General features: G+C 46.6%; 2 non-coding genes across 2 annotated transcripts; both read right to left on the bottom strand.

Annotated features, from left to right (window-relative positions):
• Positions 1–16,019: 16,019 nt before the first annotated feature.
• On the bottom strand, positions 16,020–16,091 carry trnae-uuc (transfer RNA glutamic acid (anticodon UUC)). Its single transcript has one exon. It is a non-coding gene; the product is annotated as a tRNA-Glu (tRNA).
• Positions 16,092–17,683: 1,592 nt separating this feature from the next.
• On the bottom strand, positions 17,684–17,765 carry trnal-aag (transfer RNA leucine (anticodon AAG)). The gene has a single exon. It is a non-coding gene; the product is annotated as a tRNA-Leu (tRNA).
• Positions 17,766–22,475: the final 4,710 nt, after the last annotated feature.

Raw genomic sequence — 22,475 nt, forward strand, 5'->3', positions numbered from 1 at the left:
TGAGAGTGTTCCAGTGCACGGACTAAAGAGCTTTAACCAGTTACACAGCCTGAATAAATATCACACCATTCACAGCAGGGAGAGACTGTACTCGTGATGTGAGTGTGGACGAGGCTTGAACTGATTGTCCACCCAAGAGAGCGGCAAGGACACCTGCACCATGGAGAAACCATGGAAATGTGCGGACTGTGGGAAGAGATACAGATCCCCATCTCAGCTGGAAGCTCATCGGCGCAGCCACACTGGGGAGAGACCATTCACCTGCTCTCAGTGTGGGGAGGGATTCACTCAGTCATTCAGCCTGCAGTCACACCAGCGAGTTCACACTGGGCAGAGACCATTCATCTGCTCTCAGTGTGGGGAGGGATTCAGTCATTTATGCAGCCTGCTGACACACCAGCGAGTTCACACTGGGGAGAGGCTGTTCACCTGCTCTCAGTGTGGGAAGGGATTCACTTGTTCATCCCACCTGCGGAGGCACCAGCGAGTTCGCACGGCAGAGAGACCATTTACATGTCCTCAGTGTGGGAAGGGATTCACTTGTTCATCCCACCTGCAGACACACCAGCGAGTTCACACTGGGGAGAGGCCATTCAACTGCTCTCATTGTGGGAAGGGATTCACTCAGTTATCCAACCTGCGGAAACACCAGCGAGTTCACACTGGGGAGACGCCATTCAGCTGCCCTCAGTGTGGGGAGGGATTCACTTGTTCATCCAGCCTGCGGAGACACCAGCGAGTTCACACCGGGGAGAGACCATTCACCTGCTCTGATTGTGGCAAGGGATTCAGTCAATCATCCAACCTGGTAAAGCACCAGCGAATTCACACTGGGGACAGGCCATTCACCTGCTCCGTGTGTGGGAAGGGATTCACTCAGTCACCTCACCTGCTGAAACACCATCATGTTCACGAGTGACTGCAAGGACTGAATTTTGCTGTTAATCACATCAAGGTCCCAACCATTTTCATTGGTGTCTGTTTCTGCTGATGTTAATAAACCCTGGCCCAGTTGTAAGATTTGTATTGTGGATTGTCTTGTCTGAGTCCTGAACTCGTAAATAAAAACAAGAAGTGCTGTAAAAACTCAGCAGGTCTGACAGCATCTCTGGAGAGAGAAACAGAGCTAATGTTTTGACACTGAAGAAGAGTCACATTCAACTGGAAACATTAATTGTTCCTGTCTTTACAGATTCTGTCAGACGTACTGAGATTTTGCAGCAACTTCTGCTTTTAGAATGACGGTGAATGCTGGACACATGAATCAGAGATTGGTGTAAAACTGGGATCTGCTCCTAAATGAAAGTGAAACAGCAGGTTAAAGTTTCCAGTCTGAAAAGTACCATGGTTGTTATACATACCATTTTAAGGCTGGTTTTAACTCATTTAAAATAAACCTATTTAAAATATATTTGTTAAAGTCAGTATTAAAATACGAGTTGGATGAGTTCACAGGAGCCTGTTAACCACTGGGACAATTATTCAACAAACATTGGATTTCCAGATAGAGAAGAAGCTGCAGTTTGTTTGCAGGAATTCCCTGTTTTATTGATGTGTGTGTGTTAGACATCAGGATAACTAAAACTACACAAACCTGGACATCAATGGTGAGATGATTGACAGTTACTCTGGGAATCACTCCCACTGTGAAACTTCAGCACTGACACTGCTGAATGTTGTAGGCTCAGGGAGTGGGACCTCCAGGAGTGGACTGTAAAAAAGCTGGGTTTCAGTATCCTGACTAATATATGGTGAGGAACCAGAAAAATCCTTACTGAGGAACTGCCTGGGGTTTTACCAGTGTAGGTTCAGGGGCGAATGATTCCTGACTCCCTGAAATATCTGATATTGAACCCAGTTTGGAACAAGATTCATTCAGTTTCCAGGAGAATAGAGACAAATATCACCCACAACTGAGAGAGAGAAAAACAGCCACCTTGATCAATGACTTGGATGAAGCCAGAATTGATGATACAAAGATAGGTAGAAAAGCAAGCTGTGAGGTTGTTACAAAAAATCTGTAAGGGGCACAGATAAGTTACCTGAATGGACAGAAAAATGGCAGATGGAGTATAGTGCGGGAAAGTGGGAGCTTTTCCGCTTTGGCAGGAAGAATAGAGAAGCAAAAAATTGTTTAAATATACAGAAACTGAAGAATACTGCCGTAGAGAGGAATCTGGGTGTCCTTGTACATGAATCGTGAAAAAATAGGATGAAGGTACAGCAAGTAAAGAAGAAGGCAAATGGAGTGTTGGACTTTACTGCAAGGGGTGGAGTTTGAAAAAGGGAACTTGCTGCACCTACACAGGACATTGCTGAGATAGCAGCTGGAATACTGTGTAAGGTTCTGGTCTCCCTACTTATGGAATGACATGCTTTCCTTGGAATGAGTTCAGAGAAGGTCCATTCCTCAGATGAAGGTGTTGTCTTTTGAGGAAAGATTGTAAGGTGTAGGTGAGAATTCTCCCATCTCGCCCACCACAGGAATCGTCGCGGGCCGGGGGGGGACCACAAAGGCCCATTGACCTCGGGCAGGATTCTCCAGTTTTGGGGTGAGCGCGGCCGGAGAATCCAACTCATTGTCTTTTGAGGAAAGGTTGCACCTCTAATCATTAGGTTTAGAAGAATGAGCAGTGAACTTTCTGAAACATATAAGATTCTCATGGGGGGTTGACAGGCTAGAGGCCAAGAGGATGATTCATGAAGGAGTCTTGAACTTGGTGCCACAGATCAACAAGAGTCAAGGGTATTGTTTCAGCCCTTACAGACACCAATACTTTATCCTCAGTTTTAGTCATGTTAGCTGGTGTTGTCCACCCAATGGGACAGGCCCTGTTTCATGTGAGAGTTTTTGATTTGATTTGATTTACTATTATCACATGTATTGGGATACAGTGAAAGGTAGTTTCTTGCGCACTATACAGACAAAACATACATTCATAAAGTACATCGGGGGAAAGGAAAAAAGAGGGTGTAGAATATAGTGTTACAGTCATAGCGAGGGTGTAGAATAAGATCAATTTAATATACGTTGGTCCATTCAAAAGTCGGATAGCAGGGAAGAAGCTGCTCTTGAGTCAGTTGGTACATCACGTGGGTGGGTGGGTGGGAGGATGGCTGCGTTTGTTCGTTTTTGTGCATGAGGATGTGGGTATCTGAGTGAAGCTGCTTCTCATCAGTTGCAACACAACCTTCCTCCGAGCAATGATAGGTCTCCGAGTTTCCAACTGAGTGATTTGAGTGATTCAGAGATTTTCCATCCAGACTGACTGAGTGCTGCGTAAAACCTGACATCTACACAACCTGACCCCACTTCTCCTGGAACAACATGAAGTGTTGGCTGCTTTCCTGATCCCTTCCTTTCCCCTCACCATTATCCTCAGATAGTTCACAAATTCCATTGTACCTCATCCTCCAATGGTCTCCATTTTAAATATTTCCATCAGTCTTGCCAACAGATAGCAATGGGATTGGTGCCATCACAGTGATAAACTCTGAAATACTGCCTCTCGGATCTAGATCTCCCCACCAAATCTTCACCTGAGTTCCACTTTTTAGTCTGAAGAAATTAATATAATTTAACTTTCAACAGTACCTTCCAACACTGCGACCTTTACCTTCCAATCCTACAAACTCTACCACCGAGAGACAAGGGCAGCAGATAATTGGCAACATGGATAACTGACATTATCAAAGAACGAAGAACAGTACAGCAGAGGAACAGACCCTTTACCGAAAAACAATGGCACCCAAGACATAAACAATCCTGACTTGGAATCATGTTGCTGTCCTTTCACTGTTGCTGATCAAAAATCCTGGAAATCCCTTCGTAACAGCATCTTCGACTGCGGCAAACTTATAAATATAGGAGAGGAGTAGATCATTCAGCCCCTTGACCCATTTAATTAGATCACGGCTGATCTGACAGTAACTTCAAATCTGCAGTTCAAGAAGGCAGCCCCAATCACCTTCTCAAGAATAATTTGGGGTGGGCGATTGATGCTGGTCGAGCCAGCAATGCCCACATTGTATAAACAAATATAAAACCCCATTAAAACTGATTCAGCGCGCCCCCTCCCTACAGAATGAAAAAGATTGGTTTTAAGATCAGTTAGAACCACAGAACATTACAGCACAGAAACAGGCCATTTGGCCCTTCTTGGCTGTGCTGAGCCACTTTTCTGTCTAGTCCCACTGACCTGGACCATATCCCTCCACACCCCTCTCATCCATGTACCTGTCCAAGTTTTTCTTAAATGTGAAAAGTGAGCCCGCATTCATCACCTCATCTGGCAGCTCATTCCAAACTCCCATCACTCTCTGTGTGAAGAAGACCCCCACTAATATTCCCTTTAAACTTTTCCCCCCTCACCCTTAACCCATGTCCTCTTGTTATTTTCTCCCCTAGCCTCAGTGGAAAAAGCCTGCTTGCATTCATTCTATCTATACCCATCATAATTTTATACACCTCTATCAAATCTCCCCTCATTCTTCTACGCTCCAGGGAATAAAGTCCTAACCTTTCTCTGTAACTCAGTTTCTCAAGTCCCGGCAACATCCTTGTAAACCTTCTCTGCACTCTTTCAACCTTATTAATATCCCTCCTGTAATTAGGTGACCAAAACTGCACAAAATACTCTAAATTTAGCCTCACCAATGTCTTATACAACCTCACCATAACATTCCAACTCCACACACAGCCCTTCTATTTGTGATTTTGCATGAACTATTAACATCATTTATTTTCATCCCCGCTCCACTATCTGCTCTGGCACTCTGGTTCCCATCCCCCTGCAAATCTAGTTTAAACCCTTCCCAATAACACTAGCAAACCTTCCTGCAAGTATATTGGTCCCCTTGTAGTTCAGGTGTAACCCGTCTCTCTTGTACCGGTCCCACCTGCCCCAGAAGAGGTTCCAATGATCTAGAAATCTGAAACCCTGCCCCCTACACCAGTTCCTCAGCCACGTGTTCATCCGCCTGAGCATCCTACTGTTACCCTCACTGGCACGTGGCACAGGTAGCAATCCTGAGATTACTACCCTCGGGGTCCTGCTTTTTAACTTCCCACCAAGTTGTTCCTTTGTCGTCACTGATATTTAACTGATATTCCTTTATAGTCACCTGATGAAGGAGCAGCACTCCGAAAGCTAGTGGCTTTTGCTACCAAATAAACCTGTTGGACTTTAATCTGGTGGTGTGAGATTTCTTACTCTATTCTCTCTCCACAGATGCTGTCAGCCCTGCTGAGATTTTCCAACATTTACTGTCTTTATCTCAGTGATAAATGTTGATGTGTTTGCTCCGCACCCACAGGGCTCCATCTGTTTGCTCCGCACCCACAGGGCTCCATCTGTTTGCTCCGCACCCACAGGGCTCCATCTGTTTGCTCCGCACCCACAGGGCTCCATCTGTTTGTTCCGCACCCACAGGGCTCCATCTGTTTGCTCCGCACCCACAGGGCTCCATCTGTTTGCTCCGCACCCACAGGGCTCCATCTGTTTGCTCCGCACCCACAGGGCTCCATCTGTTTGCTCCGCACCCACAGGGCTCCATCTGTTTGCTCCGCACCCACAGGGCTCCATCTGTTTGCTCCGCACCCACAGGGCTCCATCTGTTTGAAGCCACAAACAGAAAGGTCCAGTTTTCTCCTGGAGTTTGACACAAAGCAGCTTTCACAATGATACAGAGTTTCAGCCAATGAGGGAGATCCGGACTCAGCCCCGCCTCTCATTCACTCTGGTTGGTTGGAGGACCAGCCGCTCCCGCTCGGTCCTCCAGCCCCGCCCCCTTTTCCTTGGTCCGGAACCGCTGTCAATCACTGCCCGGTCATTGTGATGTGGAGCATGCGCAGTGCCGCTGGGAGCTCAGGATTGCGGCGGTGGGAATTTTCAGCTGATCCGACACCGCCGGGTGGGGAATGAGGGGGGGATGGAGCCGGCGGGTGGGGAATGAGGGGGGATGGAGCCGGCGGGTGGGGAATGAGGGGGGGATGGAGCCGGCGGGTGGGGAATGAGGGGGGGATGGAGCCGGCGGGTGGGGAATGAGGGGGGGATGGAGCCGGCGGGTGGGGAATGAGGGGGGGATGGAGCCGGTGGGTGGGGAATGAGGGAGGGATGGAGCCGGCGGGTGGGGAATGAGGGATGGAGCCGGCGGGTGGGGAATGAGGGATGGAGCCGGCGGGTGGGGAATGAGGGGGGGATGGAGCCGGCGTGTGGGGAATGAGGGAGGGATGGAGCCGGGGGGTGGGGAATGGGGGGGGGGGGGGTGGAGCCGGCGGGTGGGGAATGGGGGGGGGATGGAGGCCGGCGGGTGGGGAATGAGGGAGGGATGGAGCCGGGGGGTGGGGGATGGAGCCGGCGGGTGGGGAATGACACTGCGAGTGTCATTAATCCACCCTGACTGCTCACCAACGCACTCACACCGGGGAGAGACCGTTCAGCTGCTCCATTTGTGGGAAGAAATTCTCCCAGTCATTCGATCTGGTGAGACACCAGCGACTTCACACCAGGGAGAGACCATTCACCTGCTCGGTGTGTGGGAAGGGATTCACTCGGTTATTCACCCTCCAGTCCCACCACTGCACTCACACTCAGGAGAATCCATTCAGCTGCAGTACCTGTGGAAAGAGTCATCCAACCTCCTGACTCACCGACGCACTCACTCTGGGGAGAGGCCTTTCACCTGCTCCTTGTGTGGAAAGGCATTCACAAGGTCCTCCAACCGGCTGAGACACCAGCAAATTCATAATAGACTGCAAGGATTGGATTCTGCTTTTAATCACAGCCTGGATTGATAGTCTGACAATATCTGGTTTGTTTCTGCTGATGTTAACATCCCTACAACTTTAAAAAAAATTGTTAGTCACAAGTAAGGCTTACATTAACACTGCAATGAAGTTACTGTGAAATGCCCCTAGTCGCCAAACATCGGTGCCTGTTCGGGTCAGTGCACCTAACCAGCACATCTTTCAGACTGTGGGAGGAAACAGAAGCACCTGGAGGAAGTCCACAAAGCACGGGGAGAACATGCAAACTCAGCACAATGACCCAAGCCGGGAATCAAACCCAGATCGCTGGCGCTGTGAGGCAGCAGTGCTAACCACTGTGCCACCATGCTGCCCCTGGCTGGAGTTTAATATTCTGGAGATGTCACTGATTTTCGGAGCTGCAATGTTCCTTTTTAAAAGCACCTTCTGTGATCTTTCTCCTTAGTTCAAGAATCCTCAACAAGAACCTGTTCATAAAGCTAATAGTAAAATTACGAACTTTACTTCAGTCCTAAATTAATTAATCTTTTCTGCAAATCTGTGTGTGAGGGGTTCCACTGATTAACATCTCCAATTAGAAAGTGCTGATTAATCCTTGCTGATAATTCTGACTGACCTCTTCACAGTGAGGTGTCCATTATGAAATTCAATTGTGAAGGAACCTAAACAAAGGAGTGAAATATTATACAGGCACGATAAAAGTGTACATAAAAACTTAAACAACACAGATAACCTGGATAAATGTGTAGTGGTACATTTCGGCAGGTCAAATGGGATGAAGGAGTATAATATCAAGGGTAAGACTCTTAGCAGTGTAGAGGATCAGAAATACCTTGGGGTCCGGGTCCATAGGACTCTTAACTCGGCCTCGCAGGTAGAGGAGGTGGTTAAGAAGGTGTATGGTGTGCTAGCCTTCATCAATCGAGGGATTGAGTTCAGGAGTCGGGAGATAATGATGCAGCTTTATAAGACCCTCGACAGATCCCACTGAGAGGTCTGTGCTGAGTTCTGGTCGCCTCATTACAGAAAGGATGTAGAAATTATTGAAAAGGTGCAGAGAAGATTAACAAGGATGTTGCCTGGATTGGGTGGCATGCCTTATGAAGATAGGTTGAGGGAGCTTGGTCTTTTCTCCTTGGAGAGACGAAGGATGGGAGGTGACGTGATAGAGCTGTACAAGATGTTGAGAGGTACAGATCGGGTGGATTCTCAGAGGCTTTTTCCCAGGGCTGAAATGGCTGCTACGAGAGGACACAGGTTTAAGGTGCTGGAGAGTAGGTACAGAGGAGATGTCAGGGGTAAGTTTTTCACTCGGAGGGTGGTGGGTGAGTGGAATCGGCTGCCGTCAATCGTGGTGGAGGCAAACTCGATAGGGTCTTTTAAGAGACTTCTGGATGAGTACATGGGACTTAATAAGATTAAGGTTTATAGGTAAGCCTATATATAAGCCTAGGTAGGTAGGGAAATGACCGGCGCAACTTGAGGGCTGAAGGGCCTGTTTGTGCTGTAGTTTTGCTATGTTCTATGTCTCATGGTCTTCTGGTATCATAGCTTCCACTTGGCAAAGAACTGCGTCACATTCAGAGATCTGGAAAAGGAAAGGTCTCTGTTCCACTCTGTTGTGATGCGCGCAGTAAACGCGCGTATTTCAGGGGCAGACAGCCGAGCTGCTGCGTGCCATTCCAACAGAGAAAACGGCTCCTTATTTTCAACGGCACTGATACCTGGGCTGAGGGCGGGACTGAGTGAACATATTCACACAGGTTCCATAAATACAAACAAAAATTCGCACAAATGAATTTTAAGATGTCAATTAGACTAACTTGAGCACACAAAGTTGAAGCTTCCTCAAATTCTGGTCAGTTGAGTCAGTGAAGCAGCCTATTATATTTGCAGTGATGTCTGCATTCGAGCTCTTGCTGCTGTTTGAACTGAAGGCGGCTGAATCAAGGATTGCGTTTGCCGGGTGCTGTGGCGCGCACCTGTAATCCCGCTGCTGGGAGGCTGAGGCTGCTGGATTGCTTGAGGTCGGGAGTTCTGGGTTGTTGTTCTCTATGCCGATCGGGTGTCCGCACTAAGATCAGTATCAGCATGGTGTTCCAAGAGGACTCTGGGAGCACCAGGTGTGCTAAGGAGGGGTGAACCGGCCCAGGTCGGGAACGGAGCAGGTCAAATCTCCTGTGCTCTTCAGTAGTGGGATAGCACCTGTGAATAGAAACAGCAGTGCCGCCTGACCAATACAGCGAGACGCATCCTTTTCTCCACACCTTCAATCGCAGCAAACAAACTACTTTGCCATTCCCAGACAAACCCGATGCCTCTCTGCCTGCCTCCACACTCACTCCCTCTGCTGCCCCTTTCATTCACTCTCACATCCAATGCCATCACCACATCAATCTACGCAATTAAACCAAAACATGTACACACACTTTTGACCAACCAGCCCTGCACGCTCACAAGTACCATTCTGCAGTTCCCACTTTCCCCACTCTCCCCATTCTTTGCCTCCTCAATATCCACCTCACATTTACCGCTCCCTGCTGCTCACGGCAGAAACTACACTTTTAAAATCTTCAACTTGCACGATCATTTCAGCCACGGCCACAAGAGAGCGCAGACCTCTTCACCTCTTCCTCACATCTCATATCGCGCACATACTTTCCAGCACATTCACCAAGCATTCAAGCTGCCTCTCGGCTCTCATATCTCCTTCTCCTTTATTCATTCCCTCCTGACAATTTCTCCACTGTCAATGTCGAAAGTCTAGACGCTTATGACTTAATCTCATGCCGTAAATGAGATAGTGGGTGAGAAAGAAAGGGAGAGAGAGAGAAAGACAGCAAAATGTTCATTGTAATTTCAATTTCAGCGTTGATCGCTAACCCACTTTGGCAATTCACCGACCTTCATTGTTCAATGTCCCCTCTACCGAGTCTATCCCAAGGAGGAGGAAACATGCCAAGCGGAGGACGAGGCCTCCACGGCTGACGAGGGAAGTCAAGGACAAGATAAAAGCAAAAGAAAAAGAATACAAAGTGGCGAGGATTAGTGGGAAGCTGGAGGATTGGGATTTTTTAAAATGCGAGCAGAGGACAACTATAAAAGCAATAAGGGGGGAAAGATGAAATATGAGTGCAAGGTAGGCAGTAATATAAAAGAAGACAGGAAGAGTTTTTTTCAATATATAAAAGATAAGAGAGAGGCAAAAATAGACATTGGATCACGACAAAATGAGGCGGGAGAAGTAACAATAGGAAACAAAGAAATGGCAGATGGACAGAATCGTAACATTGCATCAGTCCTCACGGTGGGAGACACCAGGGGGATGCCAGAGCTCCAGGAGAATCAAGGGGAACAGGTGACTGCAGTGGCCATCACAAGGGGGAGGTTCTGGGGAAACTGAAAGATCTAAAGGTGGATAAATCACCTGGACTGGATGGACTACACGCCAGGATTCTAAGAGAGATAACTGAGGAAATTGTGGAGGCATTGGCAGTGATCTTTCAGGAATGACAGAGGACTGGAAAGTAGCGAATGTAACACCGCTGTTTAAGAAGGGAGGGAGGCAGGAAATGTGAAATTAGAGGCCAGTGAGCCTGACTTCGGTCATTGGCAAGATTATAGAGTCAATTATGAAAGATGAGGTTGCAGAATACTTGGAAGTGCATGATAAAATAGGACTGAGTCAGCATGGCTTCGTCAAGGGGTGGTCATGTCTGACAAATCTCTTACAATTCTTTGAGGAGATGACAAGGAAGTTAGATAAAGGAGAACCAGTGGATTTATTTCGATCCCAGAAGGCCTTTGGCAATGTGCCGCATAGGAAACTGTTCAATATGTTATGAGCACATGGTGTTAAGCTTAAGATCCTGGCATGGATAGAGGATTGGCTGATTGGCAGGAGGCAGAGTGTGGGGATAAAGGGGTCCTTTTCAGGATGGCAACCGGTGACTAGCGGTGTGCTTCAGGGGTCGGTGCTGGGACTGCAACTTTTCACAATATACATTAATGTTTTGGAAGAAGGAACTGAAGGCACTGTTGCTAAGTTTGCAGATGATACAAAGATATGTAGAGGGACAGGTAGTATTGAGGAAGCAGGGGGCTGCAGAAGGACCTGAACTGGTTAGGAGAGTGACCAAAGAAGTGGCAGATGGAGTACAATGTGGAAAAGTGTGAGGTTATGCACTTTGGAAGGAGAAATGGCGGCACAGACTATTTTCTAACTGGGGAAATCCTTCGGAAATCAGAAACGCAAAGGGGCTTGGGAGTGCTTGTTCTCAAGGTTAACGTGCAGATTCAGTCGGCAGTTCGGAAGGCAAATGCAATGCTAGCATTCATGTCGAGAGGGCTAGAATACAATAGCAGGGATGTATTTCCGAGGCTGAATAAGGCCCTGGTTAAACCCCATTTGGACTATTGTGAGCTGTTTTGGGCCCCGTATCTAAGGAAGGATGTGCTGGCCTTGGAAAGGGTCCACATGAGGTTCACAGGAATGATCCCCAGAATGAAGGGCTTGTCGTATGAGGAACGGTTGAGGACTCTGGCTCTGTACTCGTTGGAGTTTAGAAGGAAAAGGTTGAAACCTGCAGGATACTGCGAGGCTTGGGTAGAGTGGACGTAAAGAGGACGTTTTGATTTTGATTTGATTTGATCGATTATTCTCACATCTATTAACGCACAGTGAAAAGTATTGTTTTTTGCGCGCGATACAGACGAAACATACCGTTCATGGAGAAGGAAAACAAGAGAGTGCAGAATGTAGTGTTACAGTCATAGCTCGGGTGCAGAGAAAGTTCAACTTAATGCAAGGTAAGTCCATTCAAAAGTCTGACATCAGCAGGGAAGAAGCTGTTCTTGAGTCGGTTGGTACATGACGTTCGACGTTTTACACTTTTTCCTGAAGATAGAAGGTGGAAGAGAGAATGTCCGGGGTGCATGGGGTCCTTAATTATGCTGGCAGCTTTGCCGAGGCAGTGGGAAGTGCAGACAGAGTCAATGATGGGAGGCTGGTTTGCGTGATGGATTTGGCTACATTCACGACTTATTGTAGTTTCTTGCGGTCTTGGGCAGAGCAGAAGCCATACCAAGCTGTGATACAACCACAAAGAATGCTTGCTATGGTGCATCTGTAAAAACTGGTGAGAGGCATAGCTGACATTCCAAATTTCCTGAGTCTTTTGAGAAAGTAGAGGCATTGGTGGACTTTCTGAACAATAGTGTCGGCATGTGGGGACCAGGACAGGTTGCTGGTGATCTGGACACCTAACAACTTGAAGCTCACGACCTTTTCTATTTCATCCCTGTTGATGTAGGCAGTAAGAAGTCTCACAACACTTAAAGTCTAACAGGTTTATTTGGTAGCAAATACCATAAGCAAATACCAAATGAACCTGTTGGACTTTAACCTGGTGTTGTGAGACTTCTTACTGTGTTCACCCCAGTCCAATGCCGGCATCTCTACATCATGATGTAGGCAGGGGCATGTTCTCCTTTCCGCTTCCTGAAGTTGATGACAATCTCCTTCGTTTTGTTGACATTGCGGGGAGAGATTATTGTTGCCGCACCATTTCACCAGATTCTCTATCTCATTCCTGTACTCTGTCTCATCATTGTTTGAGATCCAACCCACTATGGTGCTGTCGTCAGCAAACTTGAAACTCAAATTGGAGGGGAATTTAGCCACACAGTCATTGGTATCATAAGGAGTATAGTAAGGGGCTGACAACACAGCCTTGTGGGGCACCCGTGTTGAGGATGATCGTAGTGGAGGTGTGGTTGCCTATCCTTACTGATTATGGTCTGTGAGTTAGGAAGTGCAGGATCCAATCACAGAGCGAGGTGCTGAGGCCTAGGCCACGGAGTTTGGGGATGTGTTTCGTGGGAATAATAATGTTGAAGACTGAGCTGTAGTCAATAAATAGGAGTCTGACATCGGTGTCCTTGTTATCTACGTGTTCCAGCGCTGAGTGCAGTGTTGATGTTTCCACTAGTAGGAAAAACTAGGACCAGAGGGCACAACCTCAGGCTAAAGGGACAATCATTTGAAACAGATATGAGGAGGAATTTCTTCAGCCAGAGTGTGGTGAATCTGTGGAACTCTGGGCCGCAGAAAGGTGTGGAGGCCAGATCATTGAGTGTCACTAAGGCAGGGATAGATAGGTTCTTGATTAATGAGGGGATCAGGGGTTTGGGGAAAAGGCAGGAGAATGAGGATGAGAAAAATATCAGCCATGATTAAATGGCGGAGCAGACTCGATGGGCCGAGTGGCAAAATTCTGCTCCTATGTCTCATGGTCTTCTGGTATCATAGCTTCCACTTGGCAAAACACTGCGTCACATTCAGAGATCTGGAAAAGGAAAGGTCTCTGTTCCACTCTGCTGTGATGCGCGCAGTAAACGCGCGTATTTCAGGGGCAGACAGCCGAGCTGCTGCGTGCCATTCCAACAGAGAAAACGGCTCCTTACTTTCAACGGCACTGATACCTGGGCTGAGGACGGGACTGAGTGAACATATTCAGACAGGTTCCATGAATACAAACAAAAATTCGCACAAATAAATTTTAAGAGGTCAATTAGACTAACTTGAGCACACAAAGTTGAAGCTTCCTCAAATTCTGGTCAGTTGAGTCAGTGAAGCAGCCTATTATATTTGCAGTGATGTCTGCATTCGAGCTCTTGCTGCTGTTTGAACTGAAGGCGGCTGAATCAAGGATTGCGTTTGCCGGGTGTTGTGGCGCGCACCTGTAATCCCGCTGCTGGGAGGCTGAGGCTGCTGGATTGCTTGAGGTCGGGAGTTCTGGGCTGTTGTTCTCTATGCCGATCGGGTGTCCGCACTAAGATCAGTATCCGCATGGTGTTCTAAGAGGACTCTGGGAGCACCAGGTGTGCTAAGGAGGGGTGAACCGGCCCAGGTCGGCAACGGAGCAGGCCAAATCCCCTGTGCTCTTCAGTAGTGGGATAGCACCTGTGAATAGAAACAGCAGTGCCGCCTGACCAATACAGCGAGACGCATCCTTTTCTCCACACCTTCAATCGCAGCAAACAAAATATTTTGCCGTTCGCCTCAATACAGACAAACCCGATGCCTCTCTGCCTGCCTCCACACTCACTCCCTCTGCTGCCCCTTTCATTCACTCTCACATCCAATGCCATCACCACATCAATCTACGCAAGTAAACCAAAACATGGACACACACCTTTGACCAACCAACTCTCCACCAGCACTGCACGCTCACCCGCACCATTCTCCAATCCCCACTTTCCTCACTCTCCCCATTCTTTGCCTCCTCAATATCCACCTCACTTTTACTGCTCCCTGCTGCTTACGGCAGAAACTGCACTTTTAAAATCTTCAACTTGCACAATCATGTCAGCCACGGCCACAAGAGAGCGCGAACCTCTTCACCTCTTCCCCACATCTCATATCGCGCACATACTTCCCAGCACATCCAACAAGCATTCAAGCTGCCTCTCGGCTCTCATAACTCCTTCTCCTTTATTCATTCCCTCCTGACAATTTCTCCACTGTCAATGTCGAAAGTCTAGACGCTTGTGACTTAATCTAATGCTGTAAATGAGAGAGTGGGAGAGAAAGAAAGGGAGAGAGAGAAAGGCAGCAAAATGTTCGTTGTAATTTCAATTTCAGCGTTGATCGCTAACCCACTTTGGCAATTCACCGACCTTCATTGTTCAATGTCCCCTCTACTGAGTCTATCCTAAGGAGGAGGAAACATGTCAAGGGGAGGCCGAGGCATCCACGGCTGACGATGGAAGTCAAGGGCAAGATAAAAGCAAAAGAAAAAGAATACAAAGTGGCGAGGATTAGTGGGAAGCTGGAGGATTGGGATTTTTTTAAAATGCGAGCAGAGGACAACTATAGAAGCAATAAGGGGGGGGGGGGGGCGGGTGGTGGTGGGGGGTGGGGGAGATGAAATATGATTGCAAGGTAGCCACTAATATAAAAGAAGATAGGAAGAGTTTTTTTCAATATATAATTGATAAGAGAGAGGCAAAAATAGACATTGGATCACGATACAATGAGGCTGGAGAAGTAACAATAGGAAACAAAGAAATGGCAGATGAACTGAGTCGTTACTTTGCATCAGTCCTCACGGTGGGAGACACCAGGGGGATGCCAGAGCTCCAGGAGAATCAGGGGGAACAGGTGACTGCAGTGGCCATCACTAAGGAGAAGGTTCTGGGGAAACTGAAATGTGTAAAGGTGGATAAATCACCTGGACTGGATGGACTTCACGACAGGATTCTAAAAAGATAACTGAGGGAATTGTGGAGGCATTGGCAGTGATCTTTCAGGAATCACAGAGGACTGGAAAGTAGCGAATGTAACACCGCTGTTTAAGAAGGGAGGGAGGCAGGAAATGTGAAATTAGAGGCCAGTGAGCCTGACTTCGGTCATTGGCAAGATTATAGAGTCAATTATGAAATATGAGGTTGCAGAATACTTGGAAGTGCATGATAAAATAGGACTGAGTCAACATGGCTTGGTCAAGGGGTGGTAATGTCTGACAAATCTCTTAGCATTCTTTGAGGAGATGACAAGGAAGTTAGATAAAGGAGAACCAGTGGACGTGATGTATTTCGATTCCCAGAAGGCCTTTGGCAATGTGCCGCATAGGAGACTGTTCAATCTGTTAAGAGAACATGGTGTTAAGCGTAATATCCTGGCATGGATAGAGGATTGGCTGATTGGCAGGAGGCAGAGTGTGGGGATAAAGGGGTCCTTTTCAGGATGGCAGCCGGTGACTTCAGGGTCGGTGCTGGGACCACAACTTTTCACAATATACATTAATGTTTCGGAAGAAGGAACTGAAGGCACTGTTGCTAAGTTTGCAGATGATACAAAGATATGCAGAGGGACAGGTAGTATTGAGGAAGCAGGGGGGCTGCAGAAGGACCTGAATAGGTTAGGAGAGTGGGCAAATAAGTGGCAGATGGAGTACAATGTGGAAAAGTGTGAGGTTATGCACTTTGGAAGGAGAAATGGAGGCACAGACTATTTTCTAACTGGGGAAAATCAGAAACACAAAGGGGCTTGGGAGTGCTCGTACTGAAGATTAACATGCAGATTCAGTCGGCAGTTAGGAAGGCAAATGCAATGCTTAGCATTCATGTCGAGAGGGCGAGAATACAATAGCAGGGATGTATTTCTGAGGCTGCATCAGGCTCTTGTCAAACCCCATTTGGATTATTGCGTGCAATCATGTGCTGGTCGGCAGCTATAAAATCTACATTCCCTGACCGGGAATCGAACCCGGGCCGCGGCGGTGAAAGCGCCAAATCCTAACCACTAGACCACTAGGGAAGATACAAGCAAACATTTTAATCTGACCAATACATTGCTGCGTTTTTTCAATACTCGAGAAAGGTTTGGGGGAAAAAAAACCTCATGTTTTGATGGAACACGAATGACTCCTTCAGCCAACAGCAAATTACTGCAGATTCCGGAACTTAAAAGAAAAACTTAAAATGCTGGAAAATCTCAACAGGCATGACGGAATCTCTGGAGAGAGAATAGAGCCAACATTTCAAGTCTGTATGGTCAGTCATCAAAGCTGAAGACAGTAAAAGAGGACGAGATTGATACTTTAAGTGTGGGAGATGCGGGGGTGGGGCGTGGGGGGTGGGGGGGGGGGGGTGGGGGGGTGGGGGGGGGGGGTGTGAGAGTGGGAGCCGTGGGTAAGAGTTGACAAAGTTGTGATAGAAAAACAAAACAAACGGAATGTAAATTGTGGCGGCAAAAGCAAAATACTGCGGATGCTGGAATCTGACACAAAAACAGACAATGCTGGAACATCTCAGTAGGTCTGGTAGCATCTATGGAGAGAGAAAAGAGCCAAAGTTTCGAATCTGGATGACGCTTCGCCAGATGTCTGTGGATCCTCAGTAAATGAGGATATTGAAGTTTCAGATAGAGATATTTTTGGAACCGAAGGGAATGAAGGGCCATCATGATAGGGTTAGAAATTGGTGTTGAGTCCTGGGATTCGTCATAATCTCCTTAAATTGTGGAGGAGACTCCATGGGACATGTGAGCCTATCCCACTCCATTAATTCTGGTCCCTGCAGCACCATATCTGACAGCGATCACTTCCGCTAAAAGCGTTGGTGAGTGTTCTGAGGCATTGAATTCGGGGCAATAGCATTTGTGGGGGAAAGTGGCCAAATGCCACAAATTTCAGGTGTTCAGTTGATTTGCTTTAAACGTCATGAATACTTTTTCTCGAACATGTTATTACGAAACTTTAATAAAGTGGGAAGTATCATTATTCATTTTGACAGGAGGAACACGCAGAGGCAATGTAATATCAATTGCTGTGGGCAAACGATGGGCCTCTGGAGCCAGTCTTGTTGTTCTCCAGTAAACCGGATCTGCTTGCCCGGAGGCCATCTCCGTGTTTATACAGTACGGTGATTATCACAGGAGCCAGGTTAATTCTGTAAATATCTGGTCAGAATGATGGGAAGCATACATGACAGGATTTGAACTTCAGTTATAAAATTCAAGTCCATCACCTGAATTCCTGGGCCGGGAATAAAGTCTCACTGTTTGTAATCATGTTGTTTATATCATGATGTGGAGATGCCGGCTTTGGACTGGGTGGGTACAGCAAGAATTCTCACAACACCAGGTTAAAGTCAAACAGGCTTATTTGGAACTACGAGCTTTCGGAGCGCTGCTCCTTCATCAGGTTGTTTAACTCGGCAGTCAGAAATTCAGCTTGTGTGTACTCTCGAAAGGAGTCACTTGCACACACGCTGCGTTACCCCAGCAACTTTTTAAAGTTGGTAATGTCTCTGCTCGTTGTTCATGACGAAAACGACACCAGACGCACTCATGGGATTTGATCTGAGCTGTTGGACTGCAGCTGCAAGGACCAAAACTCAAATCCATTTTGGCAGCGGTGGGATTCGAACCCACGCCCCCATAGAGACTGGAGCCTTAATCCAGCGCCTTAGACCGCTCGGCCACACTACCACATTTTAAGCCATCGCAATCATGCTATTTAATGATAATGTTACTGAAATTCATTACAAGCAATGGAGGTGGGAAAGGCCATCAGGAAGATTGAGCCTGCTCCTTCCCTGAATCAGGTAAGCCTGAACTGCGCAACAAACAGAAATCATCTCACGTCAGAAACACAATGAGCTGCAGTGAAGGGCCGGCATCATTTAAACTGACCTTCAGCTCGTCTCTTCCCAATTTCCTGCCAGAAATGACAAGAGAACCTCCTGGTGAATTTGCTCAGGGTCTGCACTTCAGGGCACGAGGCGAGATTACATTCCATATCCTCATCCAGGAAATAACTCACAGTTTTCACAGTTTGGATGAGAGCAATAAATCTTCAATTCCAGACCAGTAATCTAAACAGCAGGGAAAGAGTCAAACTCTAACCACCAGGCCAGCAGCTTACAGCGTGTTTTAGAATTTAATTTATCCACGCTGCTTTTGTTACTTTAATTTTCACGCCACTTCCGCCACAAACAGCTTTCTCCTGCAAAATGGCGCCTTCTGTTTCAACACCAGTGATGTGTTCAGCCAATGACAACATATAACAAACACTCCAGTGCAATTATCACTTTCGCTTCCGACGGTTCGAAACCGGACAGAAATATTTCCAAATGCTTTTCAATGCAGAGGAAAACGTTTCATAATTCAGTGTCAATATAAACGGTAAAATCTGGCTCACGACCAGACAGATTTTACCTTGCAACAACATCGCAATCGTTAGTACAAAGAACAAAGAACAATACAGCACAGGAACAGGCCCTTCGGCCCTCCAAGCCTGCGCCGCTCATGTGCCCAACTAGACCATTCGTTTGTGTCCCTCTGGTCCCAGTCTGTTCATGTTTGCACCCTATCACTGTCCTCCTCTTTCTGTGTTTGTTCTTGAACTGTTGCACATGTGAAATTTCCAGCTCTGATATAAACTTGCAAACCTCACTCGGCTGATTCTAGTAGACCTGCTTTCGATCAGAGAGTAAATCAGATCATTATTAATGGTTTGCTGAGAGCAAATAGTCCTCTTTTCCAAATCGGGAATTGAAACCAGACATCACAGGGAGAGTGCTGAACACAAGCCACTGGACTACCACGGAAACCGGTGAACTGTCTTTTTCAAACTGACTTCACACATGTCCCTTTGCTCATTATTTTCCTCTCAGATCTTTTTTCACTTGTGACACGTTTCCTCTTCAAAATGTCATGTTTGGATGGAACATTATTGCCTCCTTCAGCCAATGACAACACGGATTCAGTTCTCTGGGTCATGGGATTGACAGTGAGGTGAAATGGTCCCACAAAATGCTAAAGTTTAGAAGGATGAAGAGGGGATCAGATAGAGATATATAAAATTCTAAATGGATTGATAAAGAAAAGGTAGACCAAAAGCTTCTTCTTATGGGGCAATCAAGAACAAGAGGTCACGTGTATAGTTTGAGAGCCCGTTGATTTAAAACTGAGATGGGGAAGAACTACTTCTCGCAAAGGGCGGTGAATTGGTGGAACTCGCTGCCCCATAGCACGGTGGAGCCTGAATCATTGAATGATTTCAAGAAGGGATAGAAATGTTTCTGATATAGAAAAACGCATCAAAGGGGTATAGAGAACAGGTGGGGAGGTAGATTTCAGATCAAAGAGAGATCAACAATGATCTGATTGAATGGCGGAACAGGACCAAAGGGCTGAATTTGCCTGCATCGGCTCCCAATTCCTAAGTTCCTATGTTTCTTTGCGTAACGATCAATTTTCAAGCCCACCAACCTCATCACTGTGGTTCTGTTGAAATATATGCACAGTACATCCTCTGGTTCCCCTTCACCCACATTGCATGTGAGTCGTGCAAGTAACGTTGTAATCGTCTCATCCTGTGGTGGAATCATTCTGTGATTCTCTGTTTCCCTCATTCATTTTCTCCAGGCTTCCACCCTACCAGATGTTGTTATGTTTCCTCCCTGCTGGATTTCATTTGTTTTGAACTCCCAACATCTCTAAACATTCCCAATGTTAATGAAAGGTCATGGGGGTGAATATTTATCTTTGTTTCCCTATGCACAGACGCTGTCTGACTTCCTGAGTTTTTCCAACGTTGCCACATTTCAGTGCAGATGTCTGATCCGCTTTTAGATGGCAATAGAATATATATTTAGTTGATGCACTTTTGTACCGATAGCTTGTTGGTCGAGGGGTGTTCTCACTTTGGGTGTTAAAATCCCCAAGCTTGCAGGAGGTCCCGGGTTCAAATCCTGAACAAGCCCTTGTTTTGTAATGGGTAAGACGTGGATTTTGTTAGTTTCATTCCCGTGACATGGCGGAATTGGCTCACATGGGATATGATTTGAGAACCTGAGCACACACTGCAATGCTGCTGTGAGCACGACACACTCACAGAGAATCCAGGCATTTTCAAAAGGTGACAATCCTTGCGGACATTCACTTAACCAGATTGAAACGTCTGAAAATGGGGTGACAGTTTGACTTCGGACATACTGTGACGCTGTTTCCCCCACCTGTTTTGAGTATTTAGATCAAAAATGTTCAGGTGAAAGATGTAGGAGGAGTTTGCAATGTTTGGAAGGAGGTGAAGCTAAGAAGTGGAAGATGTAAATGAAGTTATTGATGATAGAGAGGAATGCCTTCTTACCTCAAGCATTCTGTAGGTTGATTAATTGTAAACATTGTAATCAGAACAAGCTGAGACACCAGATGGCAAAGCCATATTTGTCTCCACGCATTTTAGAATATTAAGTGCCAGTTCTGATATGTGTCCCTCGCGGTCAGTTGGTGGAGTATGACACTCTTAATCTCAGGGTCGTGGGTTCGAGCCCCACGCTGTGTTTGCTGCTTTCGTTGGTGAAGTCTTGGCAGTGTCACCGTTCAAACGGAGTCTTTCTCTATCCTGCTTTGCTTTGTTAGTCACAAGTAAGGCTAACTTTGCAATTTATGATGAAATTCACCGACCCGCCACACTCCAGCGCCCACTCGGGTCAGTGCACCTAACCAGCACATCTTTCCGACTGTGGGAGAAAACCCATGCAGCCACGGGAAGAACGTGCATACTTCACACAGATAGTAACCCAAACAGGAATCTAACTCGGGTCCCTGTGAGGCAGCAGTGCAAACCACCGTCCCACCGTGCCGCCCCACTAATCTCACCGTCACTGCTTTCTGAATTAAAGCTATCCCTGCTTCCCGGGCAGTCGAAGAGTTTAGTCCTTAATTCAGAGTGCAAATTTCTTCTCATTTTGCGCAAGATTTAAATCAAGATCTGGAAGATTGTGTCAGTGGGAACAATAATCATCCTCATTGTCATTCAACCACTCCAGCCTTACATCCTATCACAAGATCATAAATAGGGTTCTCGCCCTCTATTCTCCCTCACTCTGTATTTGCTCGTAAACTATTAAACCTCTAACTTCTTCCAGTTTGGATAAAACGTCAGCGACCCGAACCATTCATTCTGTTTCCCTCACCACAGACGCTGTTTGACCTGCTGTTTCCAATATTTTCTGTTTTGAGGTGGGGTTTGCAGTACCTTCAGTGTCTTTTTTTCTCGTTCAATGTGGAGTAGTTTTCTTTGACTGAACTTGACCTGTTTACATCGTCAAAGGGCTGAGGTTTTAAATAATAAGATACAAGGATCTGTCACCCTGTTTGACATGAAATGAAACATGAAGAGGATTAATCATTTCAAAAGATGTTACGAATTCAGTATATATTTTGTTGGGGATCCACCTACTTGTACCATTCACTCACTCATCTGTCCCAATTTAAACAAGAGGTGGGACGGCGAGAGTCCAAACTGCGAAGCGTTACGACATGGAAATGATAGCACTCTGACCTATGACACTCGGCCTTTCTCCCAAAACACACACACACACACTTGCTCAATAATTGCCAATCTCCAGTCGAATTGTTGTTGTTGTGTGATACCAACTGCTCATTTCTTTCAACAGATGATTTAAAGAGCAGCGAAAGATGAAAAAAAAACATTGCTGATGCAGGCATCTTTCGCCAGAGACTCAGCAATGTACAAGCTGCAGTTGTTGCAGAGAATGACTCTCTTGGCGTCATTGCATCAGCCCCAGAGAACGATTGCTCAAGAATACAAAGCGCTGAGAGTCGGGGAAGCGACAGTGGGCTTTGTGTCCAGTTAGAGGTGTAATTCACTCTGTTATCTGTCCCAATTTAAACAAAAGTTAGGAGGCGAGAGGCCAGAGTGTGAACCGTCACCCATTGAATCAACAGCACTCTGATGGAAGACTTTTATCCCAAAACACACACACACCAACGCCCTCTTTCTCTCTCACACACACACACATAGACAAAGACACACAGGCACACAGACACACACACACACACACGCACGTAAACACTTGCTCAATAATTGCCAGACTCCAGTCGAATTGTTATTGTGTGACACCAACTGTTTCTTTTTTTCAACAGAGGAGTTAAAGAGCAGCGAAAAGATGAAAAACACTGATGTTGCAGGCACCTGGCGCCAGAGGCTCAGCAATGTGCATTGTAATAGCAGTGGAACGTGCTGACAAATTGTCCTCTCGATTCGTACTTCGTGAGAAATTTAAACAAAATGCCCTTCAGCAAATCAACCATCAGCATTTGCAAATTAAAGCCGAGTTTTGAACTCGGATGGCTGGATTCAGGGTCCAGAGTGCTCACCATTACACC

Source organism: Mustelus asterias, unplaced genomic scaffold, assembly GCF_964213995.1.
Source record: "Mustelus asterias unplaced genomic scaffold, sMusAst1.hap1.1 HAP1_SCAFFOLD_595, whole genome shotgun sequence".
Classification (NCBI taxonomy): domain Eukaryota; kingdom Metazoa; phylum Chordata; class Chondrichthyes; order Carcharhiniformes; family Triakidae; genus Mustelus; species Mustelus asterias.